General features: G+C 49.0%; 1 long non-coding RNA gene across 3 annotated transcripts in view; it reads right to left on the bottom strand.

Annotated features, from left to right (window-relative positions):
- The window catches only part of LOC144248584 (uncharacterized), a 107914-nt gene extending 83699 nt beyond the window's left edge, over positions 1-24215 (bottom strand). Inside the window, exons 1-3 of one of the 3 annotated variants that reach the window (XR_013341872.1) lie at positions 23706-24215; positions 21906-22000; positions 7090-7139 (exon numbers count right to left, since the gene is read on the bottom strand). This is a non-coding gene — a long non-coding RNA (uncharacterized LOC144248584). Of the gene's footprint in view, positions 1-7089; positions 7140-21905 lie in introns of all 3 variants that reach the window. The other 2 variants (XR_013341871.1, XR_013341870.1) reach the window with 2 other exon arrangements.
- Positions 24216-26577: the final 2362 nt, after the last annotated feature.

Raw genomic sequence — 26577 nt, 5'->3', positions numbered from 1 at the left:
TGCTGCAACTTGAGGGTACCCTCGCTCCTCTTCCCTGCCTCACCACAACTCCTTGCCCATTCCTGTGGGTTACCAGGAGGGGACCTTGAAATGCAAAATTGGAAGGCTCTGTCACAGGGTCCTGTAATGCTTCTGGCAAGACCACACGTGCATGAAACCTGGTCCATCAGCCAGTTGGAGACAGAGGTATGAGTACACTGAGTGGATTCCCTAAAGCACACAAACAACAGTGGATGCTTACAGTTCCACCAAAAGCTGAGCAAAAACAACTGCTTTGGTCCACTGCTCACCTGGCACACTTGGCCTTGACTGCTGCTATCTGCCTGGACCACCTAAAAATAAAGGCAAAGAACACTGCTGTAACACGGTTACCATTTAGGCTGCTCCTGCAAGTGCAAACAATGACTGACCTGATCATGGGAAAACCCTCCTCCAGAACTGGGGCTCTCTGCCACAGATTCGAACTGTCTTCATGTGAAAGGAAGTTAGGACTAGTGTCAAATGGCTGCAGGACAACTTAGCATCACCAAACATGTTATGTCAATCTCCCCATACAATCTAGAGCCCAACTACACCCTGCAAATGACAAATTTCAAGTCCCCAGGACTTGTGTTATTACAGGCTATGCAGCAGGGCAGAGCAGCTGTGGGACAAATACGTGCAGACACCTGTGACACAGGACAGGATGTGACAAACCAGGGGACAGGACAGGGAGAGAGAGCTCTTGATGAGAAGAATATCTGCAAGGACCGAGAGACCCAAACAACACAGAGTGCACCAGAGACATGTGACAGGACACTCATCGGAACTGCTCTGCCCTGCATGCCTCAGCACTAAGGTCAAAACAGACACTTTTCGCCTTTAGATGGTCTAAGGAGACACTTCTTGGACGTCCCCAATTCCAAACTGACTGAAAAACCCCTCCTGGGGAGTCCCAACCTGGCACCTCGCTTATCACGCCCCTCGGTGGGTCATAACCCTCCACTTATCTTGCACATATCTGGGGATGCAAATCCCTGTTGGGTGCAGAAGAACGCCATCTCCCTGTCTGGTAAGTTCCAGCTGTCACCTCTTGGTCTGCCAAGGGAAAGAAAACTAAACATCAGTGCACAATCTGAACAGCACATCGGCCAAAACCTGGTAAATCTGCTACTCACCATCCTCCTCAGAATGCCCGGGTTCTTGGCCCTCACACTTTGGGCGTGCTTGGATTCTGACACCGTCATCGCAGGGGACACCTAGGTTAAGTGGAGACAAGGCAACATGGCATTGCTGAAACACGAGTGGAATCTCATTCCCCCCCGACTCACCGCAACACTTTGGCCATTCCCTCAGGGCTACCAGGATGGGACCTTGACATGCAGGATTGGAAGGCTCCATCAGAGGGTCCTGTAATGCTTCCAGCGAGATCACAAGGGCATGAAACCTGGTCCATCAGCCAGTTGGTAACGGAGGTATGCGCACTCAGAGTTGATTCCCTAAAGCACAAAATCAAGAATAAATGCTTAGAATTGCACCAAAAATTGAGACCTGAGCAAAACCAACTGTTCCTGTCCACTGCTCACCTTGGACACTCGGCCTTGACTGCTGCTATCTGTCTGGACCACCTAAAAATAAAGGCAAAGAACACTGCTGTAACACGGTCACCCTTTAGGCTGCCCCTGCAAATGCAAACAATGACTGACCTGATCATGGCAACACCCTCACCCAGGACTGGGACTCTCTGCCACTGATTGGAGTTGTCAGCATCTTGAAAGGAAGTTAGGACTAGTGTCAAATGGCTGCAGGACAACTTAGCATCACCAAACATATTAAGGCAATCCCCTAATACAATCTAGAGCCCAACTACACCCTGCAAATGACAAATTTCAAGTCCCCAGGACTTGTGCTATTACAGGCTATGCAGCAGGGCAGAGCAGTTGTGGGACAAATACGTGCAGACACCCGTGACACAGGACAGGCAGAGAGAGCTTTTGAGGAGAAGAAAGGACCGAGAGACCCAAAGAACACAGAGTGCACCAGAGACAAGTGACAGGACACACACCAGAACTGCTCTGCCCTGAGCACCTCAGCACTGTGATCAAAACAGACACTTTCCCTTTAGCTGGCCTTAGGAGACACTTCTTGGACATCCCCATCTCCAAAATTGACTCAAAAACCCCTCCTGGGGAGTCCCAACCTGGCACCCCTCTTCCATCCCCTCTGTGGGTTGTAGGTCTCCACTTATCTTGCACATATCTGGGGATGCAAATCCCCATCAGGTGCAGAACGAGGCCTCGTGCCTGTCTGGGAAGTTCCAGTTGTCACCAGGCTGTTATCTCTTGCTCTGCCAAGAGAAAGAAAACCAAACGTCAGTGCACTACCTTAACAGCACATGGGCCAGAACCTGACAATTCTGCTACTCACCGTCTCCCAAGAAGTCTTGGGCCACACACCTCAGGCGCGCTTGGATTCTGACACCGTCATCTCAAGGCACACCTAGGTTAAGGGCAGACAAGGTGACATGGCATTGCTGCAACTTGAGGGTACCCTCGCTCCTCTTCCCTGCCTCACCACAACTCCTTGCCCATTCCTGTGGGTTACCAGGAGGGGACCTTGAAATGCAAAATTGGAAGGCTCTGTCACAGGGTCCTGTAATGCTTCTGGCAAGACCACACGTGCATGAAACCCGGTCCATCAGCCAGTTGGAGACAGAGGTATGAGTACACTGAGTGGATTCCCTAAAGCACACAAACAACAGTGGATGCTTACAGTTCCACCAAAAGCTGAGCAAAAACAACTGCTTTGGTCCACTGCTCACCTGGCACACTTGGCCTTGACTGCTGCTATCTGCCTGGACCACCTAAAAATAAAGGCAAAGAACACTGCTGTAACACGGTCACCCTTTAGGCTGCCCCTGCAAATGCAAACAATGACTGACCTGATCATGGCAACACCCTCACTCAGGACTGGGGGCTCTCTGCCACTGATTGGAGTTGTCTTCATGTGAAAGGAAGTTAGGACTAGTGTCAAATGGCTGCAGGACAACTTAGCATCACCAAACATGTTATGTCAATCTCCCCATACAATCTAGAGCCCAACTACACCCTGGAAATGACAAATTTCAAGTCCCCAGGACTTGTGCTATTACAGGCTATGCAGCAGGGCAGAGCAGTTGTGGGACAAATACGTGCAGACACCCGTGACACAGGACAGGCAGAGAGAGCTTTTGAGGAGAAGAAAGGACCGAGAGACCCAAAGAACACAGAGTGCACCAGAGACAAGTGACAGGACACACACCAGAACTGCTCTGCCCTGAGCACCTCAGCACTGTGATCAAAACAGACACTTTCCCTTTAGCTGATCTAAGGGGACACTTCTTGCACATCCCCATCCCCAAAGCTCATTGAAAATGCCCTCCCAGCACCCCGCTTTCACCCCCTCTGCGGGCCTTAGCCCTCCACTTATCTCTCTGGCATCTGGGGATGAGAATCCACGTCGCCTGGCAATGGAGGCTGCCTCGCCTGCGGGGAATGTCCTATGGTCACTGGGCTGTGGTCCCGTGCTCAGCTACAATCGAGAACACCAAACATCACTGCACGATCTCAGCCGCACAGCAGCCACAACTCAGCAATTCTGCTGCTCACCATTATTCTCTTGAGAACGCCGGGCTCCTCGGGCCGCACGCTTCGCCCACGCCCTCCTGGCAGGGTCTGCCTGGCTGAAGAGCAGGCGAGGTGAGGCGGCGTTCCCAAAACTCGAGTGGACCCTGGTCCCCCTCACTAGTAGTTCCCCCACTTACAGCAACTCCTCGGCCGCTCCTGAGGCTCCCTGGTGTCACCTCCAAGTGACAAAGATCAAGGCTTCGTCGCAGAGCCGTGTGCCGCTCCCCGAATTCCCAGGAGAGCGAAGGAGCGGCTCTGCGGCCGCTTGCAGGGGGGACTCGCTGGTACACGAGTGGACTGCCTAACGCACACAAACATGAATGGATACTGAGACTTGCAGCAGAGACACTACAGCTGCAGGCACACAAATTCATAAATAATTAAACTAACAAAACCCCAAAATTCTACCAAAATATTAATTTTTTTTACCCAGTATCCAAATTGCCAAATAGATTAACAGAGACACCCTGTCCTATCCCCTCAATAACGCCTCTAAAATCTATGCCAAACAAATCCTGAAAACTAAGAAAACCCTGCCTGTATTGAAATAAAAACAAAAAAAAGTCTTGTAAACGTTATAAATTCATTAACCTAACACATCAGAACCATAAAAATATTAAACCTTTATGAACACCAGTACGCACGACCCTCGTTTCAACGTATAAAAGTAAAGCTATCCCTACTACTAACCTAACACAAATATCACAAAATATAGCAGTAAGAAAAGAAAAAAAAAATAATCCTCACTATAACTAGAATATAAATTTTTTATTTTAAGCCAAGAAAAATTCATACATTCTAAACAGGAACTTCCTCAAAATCAAGTATTTCAATAAACCCAAAAAACTCTAACATATTTCAAATAACTACAAAAAGGCTAAAAAACATAAAACAATCAAGCAACCCACCACAACTATCTAAAACTATCTACAATAAACCTTCTTTAAAAAAACCCAACAAATACTTCTTACCACCTCAACAATACATCACCAGCAACACCAAACAACTCAAAATACTGTAACTCCCATCCAAAAAATGCTCTATAAACTGAAACACTAAAACTCATCTAAAACACCCACTTACCCTTCAATAACCTCCTCTAACCTACACACAAATCTAAAACCAGTAAGAATTAACTATAAACTATCATACCCTAAAGAACTCCACCATTAAACACTACTGTACCAGACTTACTATAAATCAAAAACCCCAAAACACACCACTGTTAACATCACCAAAACATTTTTCTCCATTCCTCTAACAACCAAATACAAGCCTCGATTTACTTTCACTTGAAAAACATACAATACACCTACAACCAACTGCCCCAAAAATAAAAACACAGTCCTACCATCCAGCATAAATTCATCCAAATGAAACTTCAAAAAAATAAAGCTCCAAAACATCTGTAATAATCCAACATCATTAGATGAAAAGTATAACAAAAATATTTTTTAAATCATCCAAATTCTTCTAAAAGACTATTATACCACAAAAAAGGAAAAAAAAAAAAAAAAAAAAAAAGCAAAATCAAAAAGCATCAAAGTCCCACCAATTTCATCAAAAACAGCCAGAATGGCTCCACGAGCCAACAAAAAAAACCCCAACCTATAAGAAAATGCCAAACCACCTCAGAAACAAACAATAAAACACAGCCCCTCTTACCATGGTATTATTTTAGTACTATGATTAAAATACACATTCTATACAAAAATGTCCTCTACCCTTCCATCAATGCCACATAAAGCAAATAAATTAACTGTTATCATACAGGACATCCATATAAAAAAAAATCTCAATCGCCCTAAAACCTTAAAAATAATTACAAATTAACCCCAAAATGAAAACTTTAACAAAAGAAACCCAAAAACAAACAACAGAAACTAAAAATACACCACCATAGAACTAACTACCAGCAAAAACAACCCCACACTACACTCTTTTCACTAACAGTTGTCAGTGAGACACATCACAAAAATGAAACAAAAATAAAAAACAGCCCTAGAGAAACCCACAAAACAAATCACAAAACCCACTAGAAAAAGAAGTCCAACCAATTTACTAAACTTCAAACCATACAACAGACCCTGAAAGCTGCTAAAAATTAAAACCGTACCTCTACACTAACTCAAAGAGTAACCAGCATTCTGCTAAGTTAGCTTTAAAAACCAAACTAATAAAGGAGATTAACAAAAACCTAAACCACTAGACAATAAAAAGAGAAGCACCCAGATAAATAACTACCTAAAAAAATCCACTGTATAAATACACAAGTTCCTAAAAAAAAACCACTGATAAAAAGCAACCAACAAATAGATCAAACTGAAACAAAAACCCAAATAAATACAGTAACAACAAAAAAAATTATTCCTAACTCAATAAACCCATAATGCCTCAAACCATCAAAATACAAATACCACCTAGAAATAAACACATCACCAAAAGAGAAATGTAACCACAAACAGTAAGTCCCAAATTACCGGTAACAATAAAACGTCCACAACAATAAAACAAACCAAATGAACAAAACCTCTATAGGAAAATTTAAAAAATGCAATTACCAAGATTAAAAAAAAAACCTCACTAATTCACTACAGCACACTACCTCAAGCCCACCAAAACAAACACAATGCACTCGCGCTAATAAAAGCCTCCACAACCGAATTGAAAAACAACCCTCTACATCATGCTACGACCCATAAAAACCAGCGTAAACCTTTAGAAACGCATCCTTAAAAAACATAAGAACCGATCAAAAAGAAATCCAACAACAACACTCAATCCAAAAAAAACCTTGTCACGAGCACCCGAAGCAAGAACCGTAACAACCAAGAAGCGCCCGGGGCCCTTCTCCTACAGCGACGCCGATCAAAAGCCACCGATCCCAGGAGCTCCTCAGGAGCGCCTCAAAAGCAGCGCAGCGAGGGAGGCTGGAAGATGCGGAGCCGCGCTCCCGGCCCCGGGCGCAGCGCGGCTCCGGCAGGAAAGCGGCTCCTCCGGCAGGCAGAGGCGGCGCCGCGCCGGCAGACCCCCGCCCGCTGCCCCCGGCCCGGCGGGGCCGGCACCGGGCCCGGGGGGCCCCGGCGGCGCCCGAGCCCCGCGCCCGGAGCGGACGGAGCGGCGGCACCGGCCGGCACCGGCGCGGCGCCCGCGCCGCCTCCCCCGCCCGCCGGCCCGGCCAAAGCTCCGCTCGGCTCCGCACGGCTCGCACCGGCGCGGCTCCGGCGGGCCCGCGGCAGCCCAGCCGCGCCCAGCTCCCCTTCCGCCCCGGCCAGCCCCGGCACTGCCGGCAGGGCTCCGCGCCGCACCCTTCGCTGCCGGGCCGGGGGCAGAAGAAGCGCCCCGAATGCAGCGGCACAGCCCGATCCCCGCCCTGCCAGCGCTGCCACGGCTGCAGCTCCCTTCCTCTGAAGCCCCGACTCTGACGCCACGCTCCGGCGCTCACCTCACCCCAACGAGGGCACAGAAACGTAGGCTTCCCTTCAATCGCGTCCCCTAGAAGAGAAGAAAAGAAGCGGCTTGCCTCAAACGATGGCAAAAGGGGGCTTTTTACCTCAGTCCAAACCCCTTAAAAGGGGGGACAACAGGACTGCCCCCTCCAATTCAACCTCAGGAGGACGAAGTTTCAAAGGGAAAGGAGAAAAGTCCCGGCTGCAAAGGCGCACCGGCTCACCTGCTGCTTCTCGGCACAAAGGTTTGTCCCTCGGCTCCTCCTCAGAGCAAGGCTCCACGTATCCAGGTGGGTTTCCAGGTGATCCCCCAGACCCTGCCCGAAGCGCCCGCTGTCCTTCCAGGAGACAGCCCCGGGAGCCCCCCATAAACTCCTCTCCTCCAGCAGCTCCGTACAAAAGCATTGCGAGGAAAACCCCCTAAATCAGCTGCCGGAGGAGCCGCGCCCTCCTCATCATCCTCACAGCCCACACCTGGGGCTGCTCTGAGCCCTCCTCATCCTCACAGCTCACACCTGGGGCTGCTCTGAGCCCTCCTCATCCTCACAGCTCACACCTGGGGCTGCTCTGAGCCCTCCTCATCCTCACAGCTCACACCTGGGGCTGCTCTGAGCCCTCCTCATCCTCACAGCTCACACTTGGGGCTGCTCTGAGCCCTCCTCATCCTCACAGCTCACACCGGGGGCTGCTCTGAGCCCTCCTCATCCTCACAGCTCACACCTGCCGCTGTTGCCACTCTCCAACAGCGTCTCTCCGTCTCCAGCACACAGCCCACTTCGCACAGACACAGATCCAACAGAAATCTGCTACGGGTGTCGGCTTTTCTTAATCCGTCTGGGTACACGACTAAAACACATACGTGCATTGATGGTCATTGAGAGAAAGCTTTCCCCTGGAGAAAACAGTCCTTTTGCCGGCACACTTTGATACACCTTCGCAAAAAGCAGAAGCAGTAGCGAGTCCTAAGACCCCTGCCGAAGAACCCAGCCCTGTTTGGGACACCCAAAGCAGCAGACCTCGAAAAAGGAGGGGAAAAGTCAAGCTTGGAGGGGAAAAAGAGGATAGAAATACAGCAGCCTTTAAAAATGCCTGCACGGAGCAATAGTGGGAACCAGTCACATTTCTTCTTTCCTTGCTTTCTTTGATGACATAAATAGGAAGTAAGAACACGTTAAACAAAAGGCAGAGCTAGGATTTGACAGGTCTTCATTTTGGCAGGCGCCCCGAGCTCCACGGCTGCGGGGGAAAGAAGCGAAGGGGCGACGGCAAGAGAGGAGGGAGAGCGGGACATGCGAAAGGGCGGGGAGGGAGGTCGGGCTGCGGAGGAAAGCGGTCGGGGAAGGGAAAGGCCGGCAGGGCAGCAAGAGGGACGGGGCACAGAGGAGGGAGAGAGGGGGAATGGAACGGAGCAGCGGGGCAGGGACAGGACAGGACAGGAAGGAGCCGGGTTTGGGGGGGACACGGAAACGGGGGAAAGAGAGGTAACTGAACACGGGCAGGAGCATGGAGCGGGAGAGAGAGGAACAGGAGGGGATCCTCCCGGCGCCCCGGCTCCGCCCCGGCTCAGCCCCGCCCGGGCTGCTGCGCTCGGCAGAGCTCGGCTCCGTTCGGCTGGACTCGCCTCCTCGGCCAGCTTCGGCTACTTTCGGCCACGCTCGGCTATTTCCGGCCGCATTCGCCTCCATTCGCCTCTTCGGCAAAGCTCGGCTCGCCGACACAGAAGGAGGAAGGAAAATGGAAAAGGAATGGGGGAGAGAACAAGAGGGAGAAGGGAGACACAGAGGGAAAGTGTCCTTACACCTGGTGGCACCCTGACTCTGTCTGATTTCCTATCGGCCTTCAGGTCTGGAGAGTTCCTTTGGTTTTGAATTGTATGTTCTAATGAACGCCCCAAAAGCCAGAGCTATATTCTGCATGGACAGCTGCTCTTGCACGAATACAGGGAGATTTCCAGCAGCTCTGCTGGGCTGGGATAGGCTCCCATGGTAAGCTGAGAGGATGGAGACTCGGCCCCCAAGCTACAGCCACCGGGACAACTCTCCATCACGGGGCCAGGGAGCTGTGCAGGGCACAGACTCCCCTCATCCCCAGCACTGCTGTCCCCGGAGAGCCCGCTGGCTCTCTGCTCCTGAGAAACACTCTCTTCTCGCAAAAACCCAACTCCCTCACCACCTGCATCTGCTTCTTCTTCAGTATTGCCCGCAACCTTCATTTCTGCTCTCTCAAAGCACTGTTCATCTCCACCTCTTTTTCATCGCAACATCTTTCAATTGACACCTTTGAAGTGAAGAGGCCACTGAATTCTACCATTACAGAGTAAAACCACTCAGTACTGACAGAGCCTGCTATTAGTTTTAGTCCTCAGTTCTGCATTCCAAGGGATACTTTTGAAAACACACTGAAAACTCATAAAATACGTGGCATTCACTGGAGCCAGGGCTCACTTCTGCACTGTGCCTTGGCACAAACACGCTCCATCACCTGTGACATCTCTCCTGCGTTGACCATTGTTCAAAGCTTTCCTGCAGGGGCCTGACAGAGCAACAGGAGCTTGCTGAGCTTCTGTCAGGGCAGGAGCATAACAGGGTGCAGATCCTGTCCTGACCCCACCAAAGAGGGGTTTTTCCTGCATTCCTTCCTGCTGTGACACTCAATGACAAACATCCTCTGGGCCTCTATGTTACCAAATACAAGGACATGCCAACGTTTAGCGAGGACAATTTCAGCTTTCCCAATCTAAACTTTCCATATGATGCAATGACACGGTCACTTATTTACTGAGAACCCCAGCCCACGTAGCCTAGAGAAGTGTCTGTTGGCTCAGAGCAAGCTTTAGGAGCCTGGAAGAAGCTTGTTTTGATTTAGATGCCAGGCCCAAGACTGCATTTGAACTCCTGTCTCCCCACCAGAGGTTTCTAACCCTTCCCCCGTGTCACATGTGCAACACCAAATACAGCAGAAAAGCACTTCTGGGAGAAGCTTAGGAATGGAGGAAAGTATAGTTATTATACGCGTTTCATATATCTGTATGTAAAGATAGATAAATAGATAGCTAAATATGTACAGACATCTGTACACCCACCTACACCGGTATCTATATGAAGTCCTTTTTAGACCCCTCCCCAAATTTGTAAGTGATTGGTGCTTATAGAGGCAAAAAAAATGAACTTTTAAGTTAAGCCAACTGGGGTGGCTATTTGTGTCACAACAGTCTCTGAAAAAATGATGACAGCACTTAAAAGTCACCAACAGTAGTAATAATAACAACAGTAATAAAGTATTTGGCAGCTTATGCTGCTTCTTGTACTTACTGCTCAATGCCTTGCTATTTCAGTAGTTCACTATGAAGCAATAAAGCAAAAGCCTTAAGGCTGGCTTGCTTAGCTTACAAGAAGCTCTGTTCCAATTTGGAGAAAAAATAAAACTTGGAGCATTATCAGTAAAACAGAGATTCTCCCCATACCTATTAAAAATGCAGTATTTGCTCTGCAGACCTGCAAAAACTTACTTTAAAAGGTTAACTGCGACCTTTCATAAACCCAGTCTCATTTTAGCAGAAGAGTTTCCTGCTTCTCTGTGACTGTGAGATGTATCTATTAAGTTCCTTTCAAAGGCCTTGCCTGACCTATTCATTTTGCAATTGAGAGCCAAAATAGCTCAATATCAAATATCTGCAAGCACCTTAGTACTTTTGGAAGAGTGGAACTGCTCGATCAAATCCTCACGCTGACCACACTGTTTCAAAATGCAACAATGAATTACGTCATTATGTCTCCATTTGGAAAGGATTATAATGTAAAATTAAGACAAGAGCCTGCCCTACTCTGAAGGCATGGGGACAATGGGGATTTGAGTCCCCAGTATGTAACTACTGTTGCAAATGGAAGACATCTATCAAGAACAGAGACGTGCGTTACTGCACGAGATACAGTGCCCAAGTCCCAGACTTCATTAACCTTAATTAAATGGTCTTGAAACCAAAATTTTTCCGTAGCAGTTCAACGGCATTAAAAGGGCCCTCCCTCTCTGTAAACGGTTTTGATACATAAACATGCAAGCACTCCCAGAAGGGCCACATCCTTAAGGACTGCTACTATATATTTACTTTATGAAGACTCTGCCCCATCTGCTGGGTCAGCCACGCACACGGCCCCACTGCTACGCTTGAGTGTGGCACTGGAATAAAACTTTTCTTGTGTTTAGGAACAAAACCCTGTCAGTCAAATCCACAATCATTCCAGCAGCAAGTAGGGATGCACCAAACTGCTCGGGTTTCCATCCCTGTTTATTCTGGAAACTGACCACAAACTCCTACGGAGATTTTGAAGGGCACAAGGGCTTCTTGTGAAAGCACAAAGGAAAGAATAAATGACTAAACTGGTATGTTCAGAAGAATAGGTGGGAGGTTTGTACCTAAGCACATAAGGCCACAGCCTCCTTTTTCAACATGTACAATCGTAGAATCAGAGAATGGTTTGGGTTGGAAGGGACACCAAAGCTTTTCTCATCCCCTGCAGGGACACCTTCCACTAGAGCAGGTTGTTCCAAACCCCATCCAACCTGGCCTTGGACAATTCCAGGGGTGGGGCTGCCTCAGCTTCTCTGGGCAACCTCTGCTAGGGCCTCGTCACCGTAACAGGGAAGAATTTCTTCTGTATGTAGGATTTCTTTAAGCTTTAAAGTCCTAAAGCAGAGGCCACCTCAGGCAGGCATTTACGGATGTAAAGGGTCCTTCTCAAAGGAAACTGTAAAACATGTTCAATGTTCATTAACCTTTCATATGCTGCTCACCAATTACAGAGTGTTTTGAAGAATTTTTTAATGAACGTAAATTTTAACCAAAAATACTGCAAAGCCATTATTAATACTGTATGTAGGCACAGGGTACCTGACTTGTAAAGCTGCCAGAAACCTAAACTCTTCTGATAAGATTTGCCACATTTTTTTCTTTAAATAAATACATTTTTAAAAATCATCAAATGTCCCTGCTTTATTTCACCACGCAACAAAACAGATGGCACAGTCTCAAGTCTGTGCTTCTGTTTCCTATTACATTAATTTCTCCTACCCTGTTCCTCCCTCAAAGCAGTGAACGTGCAGGCAAAGTAATCCTGCCATTGCTCCAGCTCTATGGAGGATACAAACCTGCCTGCAGCCTCTGTCCCTCTGCTACTAGGCAGTCACTGCTGCGCCCAGGCTCTTTATTCACGGTTGTAACAGAAACACTTTCATTTTTTTCTCTTAAAAAGACACCTAACATTTCACCAGATGGTATCAGCACTTCCAAGTGCCTGTAAACCAGACTCCCCAAGCCCAGCCCATTAGCAGCTGCTCTGTGAGTGGCAAAGGAATCCAAAAATTAATTGCCTACCTTACACCGCTTCTCACCTGGTCTTGGCTACTTCCTTTCCTCAGGCTCTGGCAAGAAACCCAGACATGAATCAATTCCCCAACCACAATGACAGCCATGAAAAGCTATTTAGGCTGCTGACAGTTCGGCCCGTATCATTGGGCAGTCTGACTGAATTAGGATAGAGAATTTTAGGCTCCCCACACTCTTCTGAGCAGAGGTAGGGTGCGTTATGTTCCTGTCTTGTGGAAACCTGGCACGTGGCAGAATGGGAGTTGGGTTTGTGCATCCTTTGCTGCTTACTCCTCTCCTTACCCCCAAAAACTGGACGTGGAGCTGCAGACATCCTTTTTACCTTTGTACTGGGGAACAAAGAGGTGGCAGATCCCCACCATTAATAGCCTGTGCAGACAGACCAACAATTAAATACAACTGTACTGGGTTTGCAAGGCAAAGCTTTGGTAGCAGGGTGGGGGGCAGAGCGGCGGCTTCTGCAAGAAGCTGCTGGCAGCTTCCTCCATGTCTGGCAGAGCCAGTCCCTGGCAGCTCCAAAGATGGATGTGCTTCAGGACGAGGCTGAGCCCATGAGAAATGGTGGTGGTGCCTCTGTGATCATGTGTTTCAGAAAAAAGAAAAAAATAAGTTTCTGCACAGTTGTAATTGCAGCCAGAGGAGAGTGGAGTGAGAGTACGTGAAAGGAACAACTCTGCAGACACCGAGGTCAGTGAAGAAGGAGGGGGAGAAGGTGTTCCAGGCACAGGAGCTGGGATTGCTCTGCGACCATGGTGAGGCAGCTGTGCCCCTGCAGCCCATGGAGATCCATGGGGATGCAAAGATCCACCTGCAGCCTGTGGAGGAGACCCATGCCAGAGCAGGGGGATGCCTGTGAGGAGGCTGTGACCCCGTGGGAGGCCTGTGGAAGGAGGAGCCCCTGCTGGAGCAGCTTGTCCCTGAAAGGCTGTACCCGTGGTAGGGTGGCCCACGCTGCAGCAGCCTGAAGGGACTTTCACCCACTGGAGGGACACAGACTGCAGCAGTGTGATGGGGAGTGTTGCCTGTGGGATGGACTCACACTGCAGCAATTCACAGGGATCTGCTGCCTGCGAGACGGACTCATGCTGCAAAAGTTCATGGAGAACTGTCTCCCATGGGAGAGACCCCAAGGAGCAGCAGGGGAGCGACTGCTTTCCCTGATGAACTGATTGTCACCTCCATTGCCTGTGTCCCTGCACAGATGGGGTAGGAGGTAGAGCTGGGAAGGAGGGTGTGGGAAGATGATGTTTTTAAGGTTTTATGTTGTTTCTCATTATCCTGCTCTGACTATTTAGCCATGAATTCAATTAGTATCTCTAATAAGACTCTCTTTCGCCTGTGACAGTATTTGACGAGCGATCTCTCCTGGTCCTTATCTCAACCCTTTTTTGTATTTTCTCTCCTCTGTCCAGCTGTGGCGGCAAGTGATAAGAGAGGCTTTGGTGGGTGCCTTGCATCCAACCCACTACATGGGAGCCTGCTCCTGGATCATGGAGCAGCTCCTGCCCCACTGCTCTGGGAATTACAGCCTATTGGAAAGCACTTGCTAGCACAGCACTATGTAGAACAAAGATGAAATTTTCCTCTTAAGAGTTTCTGATAGCCACCAGCAGAAGAATGGCATATTCACCACCCCATCCTGCCACCTCGAGATGTTGGCAATTGGTGGGTTACACTGATGGAAAAAATATTTACCCTAAAAATCCTGCAATGCACCAGAGCAGAGAACTAAGCACAGAACTCACTCACAATGGCTGGAGACAAAAGTGCTACAGCTAAAGCTATCACAGCCTCTAGTCATCATGCACACCCTAAAGCATGTCTCATCTATGGCAAGAGACCAGAAACAAGCCTGGCTGCTGGCTGCTCTTGCTCCCCAGCTGATTCTCATTGATGTTTGCCTTACATAATTCCACTTCAGGGCCTTAGCTGGATTTCCATCTGGCCATCACTCTCTCATGGCTGATTCCTTCCATTTTAAACTTTTGCTCAATCCCTGTGACATCTGCTGTTTTGTAATAGCCCACACCCATCCCGGGCTCCTCTTTCAGTCTATGGACAAGCCCCCTGTCATCTGCTGAGCTCCTCTGCCACATAAGCCTCTCTGCATTCACCTTCACCAGAGGCTGCTTCAGTTCTGGCTGGACAGCTGCACACACATTGCCTCAAGTAGCTCCTCACTCATCTGTGTATGAGTATCATCAGAAACAACTATTAAACACCCAAACTGCTTTTAATTGACCAGCAGTAACTCAGTGTTTCGCTCAGTACTTATAAAAGGTCACAGTTCTGTGTTTTCCAGTTCTGACTGATAGTACCCACCACCTGTAACCCCCAGAAGTGGCAATATTGCTCAGCTGCTTTTCACATCTCTCTTTAGCACATGCTATTAAGAGACCTCATCAATTTACCTCATCAATTACACATTGAAAAGTATCTCTAGTGTCTAAAGGTACTCTAAAAGCTGGATGCAATGGAGGAACTACTTCCTGAAACTTGTGGATGTGCTAAATCAATGACTGGTCACTGATTAAAGGCTGGAGCACTCACCTTGAGCTCTAACACTTCAGCTGATCAGCATGTGCACATGAGTACGTATCGGTGCAAAGGATTGTCTTCTGCTTCAACTGACAAACTGCTGGATAGCTTTTAAATTAAAAAAATCAAAAATAATAAAATAAATAAAATCTGTATTCCTCCAGACCCAGGGGAACAAACAAGCCAGACCTTCCGGACCCAAGCCCCAGGCCCTGCCAGCAACACACACAGCACTAAGGGATGCACAGCACGGCTGGGTGCTTAGGTTACCAACTTCTGAACTCAGGAAAGAAAGGAGGAAAAGGCAAACTTCTGGATTATTTAACAGAGTAATTTCAGCAACGATCACTCTTGGTAACTTAATGGAACAGAGGAGCAAAGTCCTCTGCCCAGGAAGTGGCTGTGTATGGCTCAGCTCACGGCCACATAACACACTCTGACCTCAGTCTGCTGGAGCATCCTCCATATGGGGACAGCAGGGGCAACCTGGATGGCTGGACTCACGCTTGACTACCAGCAAAATGCTGAAACAGTCCTGACCTGGTGCTGTGCGAAAGGAAACACTGCCAGGAAGCATTGACGGGATCAGTTCTGAAAGCAAAGCGAGGTCCTGGCCTCATGCATTGCCCTGTTTTAACCACACAGGCAAACAGCTAAGAAATGTAACTATTTTCTGCTTAAAAGCCGCAAATTCCTTGGAGAAAAGGAAAACTCAATCTGACAAAAAGAAACACTCGGGCAATGGTGATAATCTGGCACATACCGGATAACAATCATTGGCCAAACGCTCCCAGAGAAAATTGAAATTAAAAGTCACAAGGCAGATGCAGAATAATATCTGTTGTGAAAATACATTATTCAGCCAGCACTGGTGGTGGAGACTTTTGGTGCACTGCAATCTGGACACCGTGGTGACCACATATGCAGCAAGATGTGCTGCTTGGCATAGCCAAAGAGAGAGCAGCAGCCTTGCTTGGGAGGCATTTGGGAACCAGCGCCCTTACAGGTCAGAACTACTTGTTATGCCACTCTCACTGCATCGCAGCCTTCTGGAACTCGAGTAACACAGACCAGCCCTGCCTCGGGGCATGCAAGAAATCATATGGGGACAAGCTGCAGACAAATGGGCCACTAGTCCATGCCACATGCATCACCAATGGCACAGCATATGCTCCCGGTTACACTGTGGATCACATTCTGGATGGAGATCTGCAGTCCTCCATCAGCCTTAGAAGAGACAGATGCACACACTCTACAGCCAATCATCCAATTTGCACCGATCTTCAAGACAAAAATCACAGACTGCTCACAGACAAACCTATGGCAGTGAAGTTACATTATGGCTTACTTAGTGGAGAAGAGGCCTCAGGAGTTGTCACCAGCTCTCTACAGCACCGTTTGCTTGTCTGAGCCCACCCAGCACATGCTCTGGACGAGACCACAGTGGTCCTTGGAGCAGCAAGTGCTGCCAGGAGCTGGAGCCTTCCTGTAGCGCAGAGCTGCTCGGGAGCTGCTGCTCTCCCTGCACCACAGAGCCCTGTCCTGAAGCCTCCTGCTCCCGTGCCTCCATCTGCCGTGGCCTTGCCCAGCCCTCGAAGGAAAAGCTCACAGCTCTGGCTCTTACAGCACTGCAGGAACTCGCACACGAGGAGGAGGAAGCACTGGGCTCTCTCACCCCCAGTGCCCGCCTTGTTCCAGCATGTCAGTCCTGCAGGGCAAATGCCCCAGTATTACACGCATTTATACAGCAGTATTAGACTCCATTTGGTAGCAACATCTGGCCTCCATTTACACATGCACACAGTACAAACTGATGAGTAAACTCACCCAAGTATTAATGTGACAATGGATTCTTCTCAGCTTTTGCTAACTTGACACCAAGGACAACGCAATGCAGAGAAACAGCCATGCAGCTTCAGACCTAAAAGTTAACTAAATCCAACATTTTCTTGCTAACAGCGATAGCAGGAGAAATGCACAGGCAAAGAAAGGAAATAGGCCATGCTGAGTGCAGGCTTTCTTGGAGGATATGCTGGTGCTTCTAGCAAACAGGGATGTAAAAACTTGCTGCATGGGACTTTGCAGTAGCCCTAAAGCATAAACAAGCTGTGCTAGAAATGGTTTAACAATCGAGGTGAAGGTTGCCAATAACTGATAAAATAACTAACTTCCAGAAATAAAGAACCAACTCAGCTATTGATTCCTCTGAACAGAGGAGAGGATGGATCTCTGTGGTACTTTTGCAAAGAGCTCTTCTTGTGTGGTTGCAGCTTCCCTATTTAGCAGTTGGGTGAATGCAGTTCTCAATCCTTCTGCTCAGTCACCCTCAAAGACAATGCTTCCTGATGTTCAGAGGACCTCCATTTGCTTCAGTTTGTGACCACTGACACTCAGCACCACTGAGAAGAGTTTGGCTCCATCTTTTTTACATTCTCTCTTCAAGTATTTGTAACTAGACGCCCCCCTGAGACATCTCTTCTCCATGCTGAACAGCCTCAGCTCTCTCAGTCTTTCCTCCTGTCCCTTTACCACCTTCACAGTGCTCTGTCAGACTCTCTCAAGGAGGTCCGTGTCTCTCCTGTCCCGAGGAGCCCAGAGCTGCACACAGCACTCCAGACGTGGCCTCAGCAGCGCAGAGCAGAGGGGCAGGACCACCTCCCTGCCCTGCTGACAATACTTTGTCTAACGCAGCCCAGGAGACCACTGGCCATCCCTGCAGCCAGGGCACACTGTTTGCACAAGTTCTAGTAGCTCCAACGGGGCTCAGCATTTCTGGAGGACTCCACTTGAGAGATTCAAGTCCCATAAAAGTGCTGAATAAACTCACTGCGAGGGATTACGAGAGCAACCGATGCATTGTGGAGAGACAACTGGCTAATGAAATGCCCTGCATCCAAGTAAATGGGAACAAGGGAAAGACTGAGAATTTAATGTACCTGCTCCTGCTTCTAGCCCACTTGTCCATATTTGCCAGGCTTTGTTTGCCTAGAAAACTTTGGGTACTTCCTCCTGGTTTTCCCTGATGACTCATGCTACTTTCATCCCAAGCAAACAACTCTGCCATTTTTTACCCTTTAGGAAATAGATTCAAAACAGAACCAAAACTGCTTCAATAAGGGACTACATTTTGCTTTGATGAAGCCTGTGTTTACTAAGCTAACCTGATCTGCTGCAAGTCTGCATGCCCCCTTCCCATGGGGGTTCCTCTACCACAGTCCAAAGGCAAAATGAGAAAATGTGCCTGGGCTGGGAAGAAACAGAAGCCACACCTTTGCAGCCTGGAACAAGCTTGAAGAATGCAGTTTGCCCTCTGAGAGAGCTCTTTGAGCCCAGTGGAGGGGGCTGAGAATTCACACTGGACTCACTTGCAGTAACCCTCTCAGACTGTATTAGGTGTGTTTGCAAACAGGCATTACCTCATGGCAGAACAAGGTGGGAAAAGCAGGACTGGTACATCACACACTCTTATATACACCAAGTTAGAAAAACCCCTGTTAGGTTAATGTTTTTATACCGGTTTACAACCATGGGAAGCCGTGCCTGATGCATTACATGTTCATCCCTAGGTATTGGTATCCTTTCCGCACATGCTGGACAGATGCACCCCCATCGTTCATGGCTGTACTGTTATGAGCCCTCGAGAGCCTTGCCTCACATTATTTTTTCCTCTCCTCATTTTATCCTAAAGCATTGGCATATTGGTAAAGCCTGTACCTCTTGCTTTTCTTATAGCAACAGCAGTCACTGGAGGGAGAGGCAGAGGAGCTTGCCATTGCCATATTGACAGAAGTCAGCACTTCAGATCCCTGTTACTGCCTCAGAAAGAAAGATCTTGCTCTACTCACTTTCATCTCCAGCAAGTGCCAAATTATGTCAGTGTGAGAAGCTGCTCTGTCTTCTCCTTCCGTTCACTGGTGGCAATGAGGCACAGACAAAAGATAAGGAAGACAAAACACCCAGCCATAGTTTGTGTTCAGCTGGTGAGTTTTTCAAACGCCTTGGCTGCACAAGGATAGGCAGCAATGGGAATTTTCTTTCCAGACAGAACCATACACTAAAACACTAAAAGCAGGCTAGTCTTTGCCTGACCTACAGATATCCAATGACTGATGTTTCTTTAAACTGTCATAAAACATTTTATATGGGACTGCAAAAGAAAAAGCAGAAGGACCAGTGAAAGATATTAAATTATTCAAAGTAAGGAACTTACTCGGAGGCTTTAAATACAGTGCTTAGGATTCTGCAGAAGATGAGCAGCCAGTTCATTCAATAAGACCCAACAAAAATAGCGGTATGCATTTCTTCCTTTTATAGGTTTACGGCTAGAGGTGTCCAATTCCCACCTAAGTGACTCCCCTGGGCATAGGCCAGAGCAGTCTAATAAGCTCCTGTGGCTTTCCAAGAACTGAACAAATGAAACAACACAAAGATGAGTGTACCTCAAGAGCTGTTTATGGAATACATTTGAGCTGGACTTAGTTTATCTGCATCCACAAATGCTTTAGGACTGTCACATTACACTTGCAGGCAAATACACACACGCAGAGAAAGGCATGTGCAGCCCCATGCAGAGATCACCTATGAGCTGCCAAAGAATAAGATGCCATGTTTAATACCCAAGAGTCTTGTGTTTTTTAGGCTGCCTGCTGAAGTTGCTGCTGACCTATACACTTTAGGCTCATCTAACATTGCTGGGGAATTGATGACTTTTAAGTCTGAGCATTCAAGACTTTCACCCAGCCTTGGGTGTTTTCTCATTTATGTTTTAAGAAAGTCCATCTTATATTTATCTTCAGGCAGCTACTCAAAAAGAAAAAAGGAAGGCACAGCCCTCCTTCAGTGCATCCAGACTGTTTTGAAGAGACATCCAAGTAAAGCTTTTGAAGAGCCACAAACATTAACCTGACTGCTGTTACCCACTTGTGAGGATTTCTGACATTGGCTTCCAGGGACACTTCCCTTTGAAATCACTAATGAGCATCCTCCAAGGTGCTGCACCCTTCCAAGGTGACTGAATCTACTCCAAGAATTTTCTCTCCTTTTTTGAAATACACACGAATAGACTGAGCAGACATTAAAGTTTTACTATTTCTGGTAGCAACACCATTTTCATCACCAGTATCCATCCCTGTGAGCCAGAGAGCAGCAGATCACCTGTCTGTCTTGACACTACTCTTGAGGAGGCTGAGCTGCCATGAGTCCCAGAACACGTGAGTTTAGGAATCCAGGACCCTGGAAGCCTGGGCTGGAGGCAGCCCACTTGGCTTGTTGCAAAAGCCTAGAAAACTTTGGGTACTTCCCAAAATTAATTACAAATTACACAGCTGAAAGCAACGCATTCCTACATAACATTTTCATTTCAATAAAAAAGTCTTTGCTAATTCAAAATACTCCGAAAGTAACTGCTTTGATCTAGAGCCAATACCCTTTTTATCAGCAACCCAACGTGTAGAGAAAGCAAAGAAATACTAGCATACAAAATGTGAGTTTATAGCCAGTGCACTCCCCAAACAGAAACAATCTGTGGATTAGCATTAGCCATCAGCAGTGGCTCTGAAGGGCTGACTTTGCCTCATCCATCACCTGACAAGGACATGGCAACTCCACACTCCGGCAAAATTCACAGTGTTCAGAATTCTTACAACAACCATAGACAGCTGCATGCAATGGAACTACTAAAACAAATTTCTTTTTTTCCCCTCAGTGCAGGCTAGTGCTTTAATTTAACCCACATATTATCACATAGCCATGTCCAGGGAGCAAGTCTTCTCCTTGCTTCTCTTTTAAACATTATCTCCATGGCTCTATGTACAACCACGTTCTACAGCTTTTAAGGCAACTATTACCCAATTCCACCTTTATACACAAGGGCTTTAGCAGACCTGCATCAACTTCATACTGCCTGGACATCTGTTCTCATGTGTTCAGAGGAGAAACGAGAGAAATATCTCACTGCTTGTTCCAAGGCTTTCTTCTCTTCAACTGAACAAGGCTCATGAGTGCTACAGAAGGAATGAGGGAAGTATTTTTTTCTTGGAGCCCAACAATCAACCAACAAGACAACAAGGAAGCCCCTCTAGGGGACTTCTGACCACTCAGGTCATCGATATATTATTATTTTAACAGTCATAAAATCACTTTTGTGATATTTCTCTCCTTGTTTCTTGCCATTCCCCATTTGTCCATCCAGATACATCTACTCTCATGTATCAGGCTGCACAATCCGTAGTGCAGAGACCATGCCTTCACTGTGTTTATGCAGTGCTCATGCAGCAAGAGGACTCTTGTCTAGCAATGAGGGAGGCTTAGGGATATCTGGTGTCCAGTAGCACAAGCAGCTGACAGTTCTTAGCTCTTCCTCAAACAAAATTTCATCTGTTGTATGCAACAGCCACTCCAAGTACAACTGCATTTCGCAAAGCGCTTTTCTGACAGATTTCAGCCAGGCTAAATTATGGCTCTTCCTCTTGTCAGAGGAAGTACCCTTGCTTTTTGCTTTGCCTGTGGATCAGAAAAACATCAAAGCACAAGGCTCTGCCTAATGACTTCAAACCAGAGGCCTCTGGATCCACTCTCAAGAGCACGTTCCCTCTCTGGGTACCTGCCTTGTCCCACCACAGCTTCCACCTTCTTCTTGGTGGATGCCCATTCTCAGCCAAAGCACAGCCATGGCCAGCCACTTGGGGATCATGCCAAAGCCATAACTGGGGGCACTGGGCAGAGCTGCCCACACAGCTGGCACAATCTGGCACATCACCGTACCCGTGTGCTACACAAGTTTTGCTGCCACTGCCGTGTAGCTCACTGGTAACAGAAGATTCACAACAGATAATGGTTTAAATCAAATAACGTGATCTGAGCCCTGCTCTACTAACACAATTATCTCTTTACCTTTTCATTGCTTGCAATAATCAGGTAGTGGCAAGTTAATGAATTTCACAGCACGCGTCACATAGCACCTTGTTACATAGCTGTTTCTTCTGCATCTGCAACAAAATGAAGGGTAAGACTGTGAAATTACTGACAGAAGGCAAGTAACAGTGTCTACTCACCACGGGAGAAAAGATGCCTCCAAGAGACTCATTCCATCATTCCCCTCTCTTTGGCAAATTACAAGAAATTAGCCCTTTTTATTTCTGGAAGAAATACACCACAGAGCAGTTGTGCCACCAGTGCACTGTCACCATGCTGCACCCATGGGCAGCTGATTCTGCACTGGAAACCAGAGAGCAGGAGAGTAGAAGCCTGGGGATGGGGGCTTGGTGGTATGCCAGAGAAGGCAGCTCCATACCTTTCACAATTCTTTCCCTTCGCAGTGCACCTGCTGCAGAGAAGGCCAAAGCTAAGACATTTTATACACATTTTTTTGATCACCCTGTTAGCTTAAGCGGAAACTTAAGTCTTCCCAGAACAATAAAATTCTATAGCATGCAGAAAGAAACGGGCAAGCACCGGAACCCCAGGGATCACTCCCAAGGGAAAATTAAATTCAGTTAGGGATGAAAAGAGCCAGAAAGTAACATGAGGGAAGGTAACAGGACCTTGCAGCCAGCAAGAGGATGGGAGAAGAAGCTGTGCTATCAGCAAGTACCAGTGCTGCAAATGCAGGGAGCGCCATGCAGCCCCGTCTCTGCCAGGAAAGGCTCATGGAGCAGAAGAATGAGCACACGGGCTGCCTCTCAATCTCCTGGCAGGAAGCTTCTCTACTCCCCTTGTGCCTGGACACAAAGCTTTGGGCAGTAAAGAAGGGAGAGGCACGGTGGCACCCGTTCAGGGACGAGCCAAGCTACGGCACACCCTGCCCTGGTTCAGTGCTGGGAACCGACGGTGATCTGGCTACAAAAACCACAGGAAAGATCATGTTTGACCCCTTGCAGCTTTTCTCTTAGAAATCACTTTAGACACTCTTCTTGTGACTAGCGCTCAGCGAATCCTACCAGGACAGAATGGGACGTGCTGCAGCAGCAACCCTGACCATGGCATGGCTGTCCCTGCTACCTGCACGGACACAGCTCGGCCACAGAGAGAAAATCTTTTGTGCCAGGAACGTTTACCAGTGCCAGGTGCTGGTAAGCACTGCTCAGGGTGCTGCTGGCACCTGGGATGGCTCAAAGCTCCATGGTTTGTGGCAACAGCCAAAAAGCACGTGCCACCTCCTGAGGACCTCCACCTGTAGTATCCTGGGCAATTCAAAACCCACTATTCCCTTGTGCCTTTGTCTACCTGGAGTCATTCAGGGAAATGAAAATACACTAACTGAATTAAGAAGAGAAATCTGTTAAGATACATTCGTCTTAGGCCTCTGATGGAGAATTGAAGCACCATCAATTGCCTTCCTTCCTGCTCCTTTAATTTGCAGAATGAGTGTCCATACAGACTTCTAATGAGGTTTAGTTCATCTTCCTGAAAAGGTAGCTTAGTATAACTTTCTTCTACTCCTCCTCTAGACAACTTATGAATTACAGTATTTAAGCACCCTGACTCAAAGGATTCTTGCACTGTGGGAACACTTCCTGCTCAGAGTTTTTCAACAGTTAAAATCTCTGTGCTATCTTTTATGCCAGATTTAGTCAACTGGCCCAAATGGGTCCACAAAAGAGATCTGTATGGATGAATGCAATTCGTTAAAATCTTCTCCTACTTTCACTCCACTGCTGGAAATGACACAAAACGTAAGAAAAAACCCAGTACCTGTTCCATTTTCAGACTGAAGCAACAGCATATTCCTGGCTGCTAATGCAGCAGGGACAACAGCACTGCAGAGAACTCTTTGGATAATCACGTCTTCATTTAAAGAGAACTCAATTTCTTGATCTAAGCCATCACTGCCCTCCATCAGAACAGCCAGCATATCCACGACATCTAATAAGCGAAGGAAAAAATGTAAGCAGAGGATCCAGACTAACTGGGAAAACAACAGAGGTAGAATGCAACATTCCAGGAACACAAGGTATCTTTCTAGTTCCCCCCCAAAAAAAAACCCAAAACACAACAAAACAGAAGATAAAACCGAACAAACAAACAAACAACAACAACAAAAAAACCCACCCTTAAATTAGCACGAACAAAATAATTATTCCTACCTCACTAAACCCATAACGCCTCGAACCATTCCAGGGAGGGCGGCAGGAGGGGCGGGCAGAGCCAGGGCCCCGCTCCGCCGCCCCGGCGGCATTTTCCGGCACGCGGCCGCTCCCGGCGTCTGGAGAGGGGCGCGGGGCCGGGAAAGGCGGCGCAGCCCTGCTCCGATGCCGCTCGGCCGCGGCCCGGGAGCGCTGCGACCGCGCCTCCGCCGCCCGCCGGCACCGGCCCCGGCCGCCCTCGGCCCGCGGAGCCGCCTCCAGCCCTCCCCTCACTCACAGACACCGCCCCGCTCGCCGCTCGCTCCCGCCCCTCGCCCCTCCCGCCGCTTCGGCCGGGCTCCGGCTGGGGGGCTGCAGTACCGCCCTGTGCCCACAAGGCGGCAGCACTTGTCCAGAGGGTCCGCGACACGATGGCGGCCCGTGGGGACCTTGACGGAGAGAGGCGTTTTTGCCCATGTACCCCAGAGCGAAGTTGTCCCCGCCACAAACTTGCGCTTCCCTGACAGCCCCAAGGGAGCCCTACAAACTGACGCCAGGAACCCGGGCTGCTGAATTTGCTTTCACCATGTAGATATCCCTCATTTATTCCCAGGGCCCTGCAATCTCCCTGGGCTGCCTGGTCCCAGGTTTCCTTTTCCCAGTCCAAATCTCCCACCCCCAAGTACTCAGGGTTTTTGTTTTTTTTTTCATGCCGAATACATGTTGCAAACTGACAGTACAAAGCTTCGGGCTTGATTTTCTCTGTGCTGGAATTCTCCTCGAGAAATCTGCCACCGTATAACCCTAACCACAACCACCTTGCTTTGCTCAGAAATCACAACCTTCAGACCAGCATCATGGCACCTTACCCACTGGCCCTCCACTGGCACCTTCCCCAAGCACTCCAGTAATACTCCACATTTTCAGTGGGCATCCTGTCAGACCCTCATCCTTACCCTAAAAACGCACCAAGGAATCCTAAAATAGCCATTAGGAAGGTATAACAATTCTCTAAAAGTCACCAGAGAAAGCCTTCAAAATTCCCCTAAATATTCCTAATAGCCCTGCAAAAAAAAAAAAAAACAAAAAAAACACTCAAGGAAGCCTGCTCAGCCTCCAAACCCCTTCCTGTTGCTCTCTAGCCCACAGATGTCATCCCTACCTTTTAGCAGCGGGTCCTGTTGTCCTCTGAGGGTTCCGGCGTTGTCCTGGTGCGAGGGTCGCTGCCCTGTCCCACTGGGAGGCTTCCGGTGTGGTCTCGCTGTCAGGCTTGCTGTGCTGTGCTGCTGTTGTTGGGGCTGAAAAGGGAAAAGGCTGCTTAGGGTGAGGTACGGGTGGCGTGAGGGGTGCCGCACCTGTACCCTAACTTGCCTCCTAAGATGTACCCTGTAGCCCTGATCTCCACTGGACTGTCCAGCCCTCAAGGCCTCACCCTTTACCCCTGACCCCTCCCTCTGCCCCCCAGCCCTCAGGCTCTGGCTGTCACCCTCGAGCCCCCCCCTGCCCCTCAAGCCCCCTCTCAGCTGCCCCTCAGCTCCTGTGTGCCACCCTTAATCCCTCTCCTCTGCCCCTCAGCCCCCAGCTTCTCTGTGTCACACTCCAGCTGCCCCTGCCCCCCTCAGCATCTCTCTGTGTCACCCACTGTCCCCCCCCCGTTCCCCCCTGAGGCACAGCCTCTGTCACCCTCAAGCCCCCACAGTGCCCCTCAAGCTGCCCCTCAGCCGCGATGCCATGAAAAGACCCTAAAAACCCATAAAAATGCCCTAAAAAATCCCACATCTTCAAAACGCCTTAAAACTTTCACAACAACATAAAAATAGCCTCTGAACGCCCTTAAAATACAATAAAAATACCCTACTTTAAAACACCCCTAAAAGCCCCCAAAGAACCTTTTAAAAAAAAAAAATCCCTACATATTCCTAAGAGCTCTCCGAATTGCTCCAAAAACCTTAAAACACATCGATAAGACCCTAAAGACCCAGCGCAGCGAGGGAGGCTGGAAGATGCGAAGCCACGCTCCCGGCCCCGGGCGCAGCGCGGCTCCGGCAGGAAAGCGGCTCCTCCGGCAGGCAGAGGCGGCGCCGCGCCGGCAGACCCCCACCCGCTGCCCCCGGCCCGGCGGGGCCGGCACCGGGCCCGGGGGGCCCCGGCGGCGCCCGAGCCCCGCGCCCGGAGCGGACGGAGCGGCGGCACCGGCCGGCACCGGCGCGGCGCCCGCGCCGCCTCCCCCGCCCGCCGGCCCGGCCCAAGTTCCGCTCGGCTCCGCACGGCTCGCACCGGCGCGGCTCCGGCGGGCCCGCGGCAGCCCAGCCGCGCCCAGCTCCCCTTCCGCCCCGGCCAGCCCCGGCACTGCCGGCAGGGCTCCGCGCCGCACCCTTCGCTGCCGGGCCGGGGGCAGAAGAAGCGCCCCGAATGCAGCGGCACAGCCCGATCCCCGCCCTGCCAGCGCTGCCACGGCTGCAGCTCCCTTCCTCTGAAGCCCCGACTCTGATGCCACGCTC

This window comes from Lonchura striata, unplaced genomic scaffold, assembly GCF_046129695.1.
Source record: "Lonchura striata isolate bLonStr1 unplaced genomic scaffold, bLonStr1.mat Scaffold_187, whole genome shotgun sequence".
NCBI classification, from domain to species: domain Eukaryota; kingdom Metazoa; phylum Chordata; class Aves; order Passeriformes; family Estrildidae; genus Lonchura; species Lonchura striata.
Note: the sequence above shows the minus strand (reverse complement) of the source record. Positions and strands in the feature narration are given on the sequence as shown.